Raw genomic sequence first — 8,717 nt, forward strand, 5'->3', positions numbered from 1 at the left:
TCATTAAAATGCTTATGAAAATATTCTGTTGCATTTTCATACCTTGGTTGTGCGATTCTTGTAGGAACACTTGTACCTGCTAATGATGTGGAAGCATTAACTTGCACTAATGGCTTATTGCGATTTCTATATTCCGTCACACGTTCAGCATTAGTTTTTGGTATTTTTTTTTGGAATCTCAGGATCATTACTTGATAATAATTGCTCCTTGCGATTTCTATATTCCGTCACACGTTCAGCATTAGTTTTTGGTATTTTTTTGGGAATCTCAGGATCATTACTTGATAATAATTGCTCCTTGCGATTTCTATATTCCGTCGCACGTTCAGCATTAGTTTTTGGTATTTTTTTGGGAATCTCAGGATCATTACTTGATAATAATTGCTCCTTGCGATTTTTGTAATCCCTTATACGTTCAGCATTAGTTTTTTTGGATTTTTTTAGAAACTTTAGGTTCATTATTTAATACCTCTATGTTTTTACGTTTTCTGTACTGTCTCATATATTCTGTTTTATGGAGTCTTTTATCTTCACTGTCATCCATCTTGTACTTACGCAACAAACTGACGCAACAACAGATTACCTAATAATTATTATATAGATATTGTAAAACATTTTTACGAGCACAAAATTATCTACTCCACGACGCACTTCATCATATAAACAACGTTTCCTAGGTAATCATGTTGTTTATTTGTTGATGACGTTTCCTAAGTAACATAACAATGAAGTTACAAATTTTCGTTTCCCTTTTTCGTTACATTTTTGCCGAATGACACTGACCCTAAAATATAGACGTATTTACGTCAAAAAATGCAACCAACTTCACTGTCACAAAATTCACTAAAGCACATTAGGCCATTCAGGCCAGACAGTTATAAACCTAGGTGCACTTAAAAGCATGAAATTTTTCTGCAGAGGTTTTAACAACTCATTTGTAGTTCGGTCTATTAGAGTACTTTTAGGGACGTGTGTCCGCAAGCAAATAGCAATTACTAACCACAAGAGCACAGTCGACCTCTTTTAACAGAATTATTGAGCCAATAGTTTTAACACTGTGAAAAGTCCCTTAAACATTAATAATCATTTGCCTTTAATCATGATTAAACTTCTTATTTAAGCTTGTGAAATGAAAACAGTAAAAGAAGCGTAGGGAACTTTTGAGTAGGCCTTGGCTTGCGAAATAAGAGATGAAATAGCTAATAGAGCCGTCTCAGTTGCCGCGCGGTCTGAGTCGTGGGCCTTGTGCCACTTGGTCGCTGGGACCGTGGGTTCGAATCCCACTCATGTTCTTTGTATACCCTGCTCATATGTTGTTTTAGGGGTAACAACTGTAAGCTGGAAAGCCTAGGAGCTTATTGATGCTGTGGAATATAGCCAAGGTGAGAAGGCTCGTAAGCCAAGTGAGTAGATAGTGTCCATCCATCGAGATGTTGGCATTGTCAATTAGAGTTGTTGGAAAATGTCCCGTACTTTTTGCGTTATTATGCATTCTTTGCCATATGTGTATAAAATGCACGTTTACTGCCCCTTCCTTCCTTCGCGGGTTGCTGCTCGAGAGCTTCTGGGTAGATGCAACTTCCTAAAATATGGTAAAGGATAAGAGAATATGCTACATTTGTTAAGATATGTGAGAATAGAGGTTAATATGGCAGTGAGGACGATAATGTTGTCCTTTTCAAAAAGTTCGCAATAGTCATAAATGACGAAAATAAATAGTTTCCAAATTTTTGAAAAAATTCTGAAGTTGAAATTTTTTAAAAATTTTAGTTCTGTAAGTTTTTTGGACAATTTCCAAAAAATTAAAATTTTCGAAAATTTTGAAAAATGTGAAGAAAAAAATTCAAAATTCTCCCCACCCTATCCCTGCCAAAACCGGTTTCTGACGTGCCATGTCTCTAACGAACCAGGTCTCTACACGAGCCACCCGCTGTATGACCCGGTATCTGCCGGGCCAACTCCTCAAAGACCGGGTCCCGCAGAGACCGGGTGAGGTAGAGACCTAGTCCGGCAGAGAACTGGCGAGAAACAATCCGAGTCTGGCACAGATCGTTTCTGGTAGGGATCGGATAGGGAAAAGTTTGGGAAAAAAATCAAATTTTTCAAAAGTTTCGAAAAATGAGGATGCCGGAAATTGTCTAAAAAGCGCACAAAACCAAAAATTTTCGAAAGATTTAAAAAATTTAGAGGTTAAAATTTGTCAAAACGTTTTACTCTTGTGCGTTTTTCGGACAATTTCCAGCATTTTTTATTTTTAGACAATTTTTTTTCTCAAAATTCTCCCCACCCGATTCCTGCCACAACCGGTCTCTGCCGTACCATATGTCTGACTAACCAGGTATATCTGCCGGACTCGGCCTGCTGGATCCGTTCTCTGTCGGGCCGTCTCAAATACCGGGTCCTGCAGAGAACGGGTGAGGCAGAGACCGAGTCCGGCAGAGATCGATTATGGTAGGGATAATTCTGAAAAAAAAAAAAATTAGAACTCAGAAAATGTTGGAGATTGTCTAAAAAGCACACAAATCCATATAATTTCGAAATATTTGTAAATTTTTGAACAATTTCCAGCATTTATTGAATTTTCGATTTTTTTTTTCGAAATTCTCCTCACACGATCCCTGCCAGAACCGGTCTCTGCAAAGACATGGTTCTGCAGAAACCGGGTGAGGCAGACCGAGTCTTGAAGAGACCGTGTCTTGTGCAGTCCTGGTTTGGCAGAGAGTCCTCGGCAGAGAACGGTGAAGCAGGTAAGGGGTGAGGTTGAGTCGAAGTCTAGGGCAGACAGAGGGACGCAGAGACCGGTTTTGGTAGGTATCGGGTAAGGAAAACTTTTTAAAAAAATTATAATTTTTCAAAATTTTCGAAAAATCATAAAATTACGGAAATTGTCCATAAAGCGCACAAAACCGAAAAATTTTTAAATAATTTGAAAACAATTTAAGTTGAAATTCTTCAAAAAAATTTAGTTTTGTGCATTACAAAATTTTAGAAAATTTATCAAAATTCTGCCCACCCGATTGAGCATTAAGGACAATGGCGTCGCACCAACGTGCTTCCAACATTACGTAAGACAAACGGTCACTAACAAATTCTACTCTCTTCACTGCTGCCCTAATTCTGTTATGAACAAATAAACTCGTCCCTAACTGATGATTGTCATTCCCCTTTCCATAGAAAAATGTGAAATTGTCCACAGTGATCGTGCCCTCCCCCACCCATCGCACTTCCTGCACTGCCACTAAGTCTAACTTATAATTCTCTAATTCCCTACTCACTGATTTCAGTGCCTCAGCCTTATAGACACTCCATGTACAAATCCTTTTTCAATAGACATGGTCATGCCAAAGAATCGTCCTGATCCGAGGGTTGGTTAATGTGTTCGCAACAATGCTTTTCTGGGTGAAAGGTTGTTAGCCTTGTGCCCAACCCCCAACCTGGAGGACCAGGGTATTACTCTTAGTCTGGCGCATCGCCATAGATCTGTCCGGCTTGGGTGACCATACCATGAGCCGAAGCTCCGTCCGGCATAGCCCCATGGGTCATTTAAGCACGCTAGCCTCCTCATTACCTTTGACAAGGTGGTGATACCTTCGAGAAGGCCACGGTCATAACGTCATTTATATTAGATGTGTTATTGATAACTTCACTGTTTTCAGGTTTGTGGAATAAAGTGGTCTCCAGATGGCAGACACCTAGCTAGTGGTGGAAATGACAATATGCTGTACATTTGGCCAGTTGTTGCAGGACGAGCTTACTCACAACACCAACCTTTATACTCTCTCAGGTAAGTGGATACTTGATGATGTAGTTTTGTATTTGCGAGATGAGTGGACGTTGTACTCTATCATATTAATTCCATGAAAATAATAAAATGCGATTGTAGACATATATTGGATCTTGAAACTGTTCTAGTATTGCTAACTTGATTGTATTTTACTCAAACATTCTTGGGCTGTCAGTCACATCAGTTGATTAAAAATCACCAGTGTTTCAGGGACCTTCTCCTTCTCCATGATCATTGCTCTAGACACACAAATGATTTTCACAAGGGAATGACAAACATGTTTTCAGTTTAGTAGAATTGCACTGCAAAAATTGTGACATTCCATTCCAATAGAGAGATGCTTATTTTCCTGCTGTGTTATAATTTCCAGTGTTTGTTTGTAGTGCACATCAAGCAGCTGTGAAGGCATTGGCAAGCGGTGGTGGAACAGGTGACAGATGCATTTGCTTTTGGAACAGTAATACTGGTTGTTGTTTCAACACCATCGACACTAAGTCTCAGGTAAGACCTGGATATTTGCTGTATTTAAGACCCCTTGACTGCCATGACTATAGAAAGTACATAACTGCTTAGGCTGATGCACTGTTAAATTTGGTAGGTACAGAGGCACATCTATAGTCATTAAAGTGAATAATTATTTTTTTATTTAAAAATCTAGGCAGCCATGATGGTTTCTCTTCCATGACATTTAACTTAGATTCTTTCATTTTTTTTTAATTTTTAATCCTATCTCTTTTAGTGTTTCAGGCTTTGCTTCTTAAAAATTGAATCTCTGCTGCCATTAATCTAGTAGTTCAAGATTTTACTATTTAACATAAGAATTATGATCCTTTTGGGCAGAGCAATGGACCTGTCGTAAGACAGAACACTTAATAATAATAATAATAATAATAATAATAATAATAATTTATTGCCCGCTCTCTCAAGGCTAAGTATCACACACTGAACAAGAATACGCTGCTGACCATCAAGCAGCACTCTCTGGACAAAATACGGGCACTAACCGCGGACAGGAAGAAGTTAGTGAAACGTTATAGGGCCGTAAAGGAGAACACCATCTTTCGTGTATGCCCTTCCCGTCTCTTCAGCAAGAACACTCCAGTCGTTCATACCCCACCAACAGCAACGCAGGTCGAGTCATTCTGGAAGAAACTCTACGAAACTAGATTTCCGTTGAACATAGATTCTCCGGCCATTGGTCTCTTTAGGCAGTTCTGCGATCGCCATTTAGAGGATGATGATGTGCCCCTAGTGATCACCGAACAAGATGTGAAACGTGCCTTTACTGGCAAAAAGAATTTTTCTGCTCCTGGAATAGATGCCATCAATAATTTTTGGTGGAAAACTTTCACGAGCACACACAAACATTTATCTCGTATCTTTACATCTTTTTTGTGTGGTACAGAGCCCATTCCACCTTGGTTAACAGAAGGGCGCACCGTTCTTATTCCGAAGAAAGGAGATTTGTCTAATCCGGAAAACTACCGACCTATTACCTGTCTTAATACTGTATACAAGGCGTTCACCTCCATCTTGAACGAACGCATACTGCACCATATTGACCCTATCTGGAAAGAGGTATATGAGCAGCGGGGTTCGAAACGTGGCATTGCAGGTTGCAAGGACAATCTGTTGATTGACAGATGCATCTGTCAAGATGCGGTCCATTATAAGCGCAACCTGTCAATGGCCTGGGTGGACTACAAAAAAGCTTTTGACACAACTTCTCATGAGCTAATTGTCATCTTGCTCAAAGTGCTGAAAGTCCAACCTGACATAGTGAAATGCATTGAAAATCTACTACCGCTCTGGAAAACGCGCTTCATTCTAACATCTGGGAAGCGTGTAGTGTCAACCGAGTTGGTATGCTACCACCGCGGAGTGTTTCAAGGTGACAGCTTGAGCCCTCTTCTTTTCTGCATCACGCTACTTCCTCTTTCCGTTGTGCTAAGACGTGAACGTGGCTACATGTGCGGTGCACCGTCCATCCGTAGCCACAAAGTCACACACCTTTTTTATATGGATGACTTAAAACTTTATGCTGCCAGCGATAGTGGCATTCAAAGTGCACTGAACACCGTGCAAGTATACACTCAGGATATCGGCATGGAATTTGAATTGGACAAGTGTGCAGTTCTGCATTTGAAAAGGGGAAGAAATAGGGATTTCGGCGAAGACGTGCAACTCGTGGACGGAAGCATCATACACCATCTTGATGCCGAAGAGTCCTATACATATCTTGGTGTGAGTGAGAGTCATGTCCAAGATGTCTCCAAGGTCAAAGAGGCTCTGTGCAGCAAGTATAGACACACCCTACGACAGATTTGGAGTTCCGAGCTCTCTGGTAGAAACAAAGTCACTGCCACCAACATGCTTGCTGTTCCGATCCTGCTCTATACTTTTGGAGCAATGAAGTGGACAGTTAACGAGTTGAAAAACCTGGACAGGGCCACCAGAAAAATGATGACCATGCACCGAAGTCTTCACCCTAAATCTTCTGTCCAACGCATATAACTCCCGCGTCATCTTGGAGGTAGAGGTCTCTTGGGTCTGGAGAATCTTCACAACAGGATAGTTCTGGGCACAGCTCATTCCATCATTAATAGCTCTGACCCCCTTTTGACATTCGTATGTTCGCATGAGTCTGCGGGTGTAGGGGCGTTTATATTTCAGGCGGCAAAGAGAGCAGCAAATGACCTCGGACTTGACTTCGACACCAGCTCAGTTGTACAGCGAAGACAGTTGCCCCTCTTGACACTGACGTCAGATCAATTCAAGGGCACTGTTAAGAAGGCTGAGCAAACTTTGTTGCTCAAACAACATGCAGATAAACCCATGCATGGGGCCTTCTTCAAAAATGTTGGAAAAATGGGCTTGTCAAAAGACCTGACGTTCGCCTTTCTACGGTCGGCTGGACTAAAGTCTGAAACCGAGGGTTTCATCTTAGCGTGCCAAGATGGTGTGGTAAACACACTTGTGTACCGCCGAATGGTGATGGGTGTGGGGGTAGTGGATACTGTCTGCAGGGCATGCCGAATGCAACCAGAGACGTTGATGCATCTTTTGTCGGCATGTAAACATTATGCCAGCTGCGCCTACATTCATCGACATAATGCTGCTTTACGTATACTCTACTACCACCTGAGACACTTTTACGGCATAGATAAGACACCCGTTTTGCCGTACGCTCCTGGGGACATTGAGTCCGTCGTTGAGAACGACAAATGTAAAATTTATTGGAACTATTCGTTCCCCACTACCAGGCAGTTAACAGCCACTAAACCTGACATCGTTCTCATCGATACCTCTGGATGCACCATGTATGTCATCGAGTTTTCGGCCCCGGCTGAAACCAACATAGTTGCGAAGGAGGCTGAAAAACGGACCAAGTATCAAGACCTTGTGTTTGAGCTAAGACAGCTGTACCCAGGATTCACTGTCAAATTAATCGTCCTCATAATCGGAGTTCTTGGAGGAGTCAAGTCGTCACTGCTGGCTAACATCAAGCTCATTCCGGCATGCCAGCGTAACGCTGAAGCATTACTCAGCCGGATGCAGAAGGCCGTGCTTCTTGGGTCGCACCGACTACTACGTGCGCACGACCCCAACTCACTGTAGCCGCCCATCTCGTGGTTCGAGCCGTGACTACAGTTTCATCTGGGCTGCAAGCATCGGAGTTATGACGGCAACACGCCTGAAGTTTTTGGCTGCTTGTGGACCAATTAAACAATTCATAATAATAATAATAATAATAATAATAATAATAATAAATGCCTATTAATTTGGATTGAAACTCTTTTATTTTGATCATTGCACTGGGTGAATATTTTAAATTTGTACAGGGACCACAGACGTTAATAACTTCTGTGGCCTCGTACAAATTTATAAAGTATTTCCATAAAATATTTTTCATCTAAATGTCAGACAGGATCTTGTCGTCCAAACAAAACACTAACACAATACGAATACCAGTACCACCTTCTGCGGGCAGAGTCAGTTTGTATTTTTACTGCAAGAGTTTATTGCCAAACCCCAAAGCTGGAGAACTGGTCCTTGCGTAATTTTATCAGTAAAATTAGAGCATTGATTAAGTTAATTAAATCAAGTCTTGAATTAATTTCAGGTTGCTGAATTAACTGGACACACAGCACGGATATTGCAACTGGCTATGTCTCCAGATGGAAGCACAGTGTTGTCTGCTGGTGCAGATGAAACTTTAAGATTGTGGAAATGTTTTGCTCCTCATCCTGCCAAGAAGAAGAAAGAGGTAAGAGACTCTAAGGCTGCTCTGAGCATGTTTAAGGGAATTCGATGACGAAATTTGGTCACACAAATTATAATGTATCTATTGAAATCCTGTTGTTGAGTGGACAAATAATTTGTTGTTATTGTGAACTGTCTAGTAACTTACATAAATGTTCAAGATGCGTACTTATGTGGAGTGTTATGCAGGACTGTTTGTGATATTTATGATATCTACATAGGTTTTATTAGCCATATATTTGGCTTCATTGTTATTTATTTATTAAATGGTTTAAATTATTGCAACAGTATTTTTTTATTTATGGCATTGTTTTCACCCACCTGTTCACAATGGTCACTTTTATGAATTTATTAATACAATTTTATTTATGGATAATTGTATTAGTAATATTCATAGTTTATATGGCAATGTTCAGAAACCGTAAAATCATTAAGTCTCTGTTAGGAAAGGCAGATACCACTTTCCTGGAGGACAGTGATCAGAGAAGTTTGTTATTCATTTTGGTAATTCAAATTAATTGTATATGCATTTGTTGTGCTGTCACTGCACATGTTGCGAATGAATATAAAACGAGAATTTAACTAACAAGAAAACATAATCTGTCTGTATAATGACAGCCATCATCTGAAGACATGAGTAAATCCAACTCCTGAAATGTGTATACCTCAT

This window comes from Zootermopsis nevadensis, unplaced genomic scaffold (genome assembly GCF_977971745.1).
Source record: "Zootermopsis nevadensis isolate Lab colony 2312 unplaced genomic scaffold, Znev_1.0 Znev_ptg000029l, whole genome shotgun sequence".
Taxonomy (NCBI): domain Eukaryota; kingdom Metazoa; phylum Arthropoda; class Insecta; order Blattodea; family Termopsidae; genus Zootermopsis; species Zootermopsis nevadensis.